We start from the raw sequence: 1165 nt of genomic DNA, 5'->3' as shown, positions 1-1165 counted from the left end.
TTTTTTTCCCCTTTTTCGGGATTTACGCGAATCTGGCGCAAGGGCCACCCCGTCCCTGTTTCAGCAGGGCGGCGGGGTTCGTGGGGGGGGGGGGTCCGGGGGGGTTAACTTTTTTTTTTCCCCTTTTTCGGGATTTACGCGAATCTGGCGCAAGGGCCACCCCGTCCCTGTTTCAGCAGGGCGGCGGGGGTCGTGGGGGGGGGTCCGGGGGGGTTAACTTTTTTTTTTCCCCTTTTTCGGGATTTACGCGAATCTGGCGCAAGGGCCACCCCGTCCCTGTTTCAGCAGGGCGGCGGGGGTCGTGGGGGGGGGGGGTCCGGGGGGGTTAACTTTTTTTTTTCCCCTTTTTCGGGATTTACGCGAATCTGGCGCAAGGGCCACCCCGTCCCTGTTTCAGCAGGGCGGCGGGGGTCGTGGGGGGGGGTCCGGGGGGGTTAATTTTTTTTTTTCCCCTTTTTCGGGATTTACGCGAATCTGGCGCAAGGGCCACCCCGTCCCTGTTTCAGCAGGGCGGCGGGGGGTCGTGGGGGGGGGGTCCGGGGGGGTTAACTTTTTTTTTTCCCCTTTTTCGGGATTTACGCGAATCTGGCGCAAGGGCCACCCCGTCCCTGTTTCAGCAGGGCGGCGGGGGTCGTGGGGGGGGGGGGTCCGGGGGGGTTAACTTTTTTTTTTCCCCTTTTTCGGGATTTACGCGAATCTGGCGCAAGGGCCACCCCGTCCCTGTTTCAGCAGGGCGGCGGGGGTCGTGGGGGGGGGTCCGGGGGGGTTAACTTTTTTTTTTCCCCTTTTTCGGGATTTACGCGAATCATGGTACAAGGACGGCCACCCCGTCATTTTGAATGGATTTTTAAGAATTTCGGGTTTTTTCAACGCCCCCCTCCCCCGCCGCCGCCCGCAACGCACGCGCCCACAGGCACGCGCCCCCCCCGCCCCGAACCGGTGGCCGCCGTGCGCTCGCCGGCTTCACCGCCCCGTCCAGCCTCTCCGCTCCGCTCCGCTCCGCCCCGCCCCGCCCCCACCCCCCCCCCACCCCCCCCCCGGCTCACGGCAAGTCTGCCCTCCCGGCCGGCTTTTTTCCTCCCCAGCTGGTAGGGGAGGGGCCGGGTAGAGGCGGCGGCCCCCGGGGCGAGTTCGCCGTCTGCCGGGAGACTTCAGGACGGGGCGT

This window comes from Aptenodytes patagonicus, unplaced genomic scaffold (genome assembly GCF_965638725.1).
Source record: "Aptenodytes patagonicus unplaced genomic scaffold, bAptPat1.pri.cur scaffold_525, whole genome shotgun sequence".
NCBI classification, from domain to species: Eukaryota; Metazoa; Chordata; class Aves; order Sphenisciformes; family Spheniscidae; genus Aptenodytes; species Aptenodytes patagonicus.
This window is presented reverse-complemented; position numbering follows the sequence as displayed.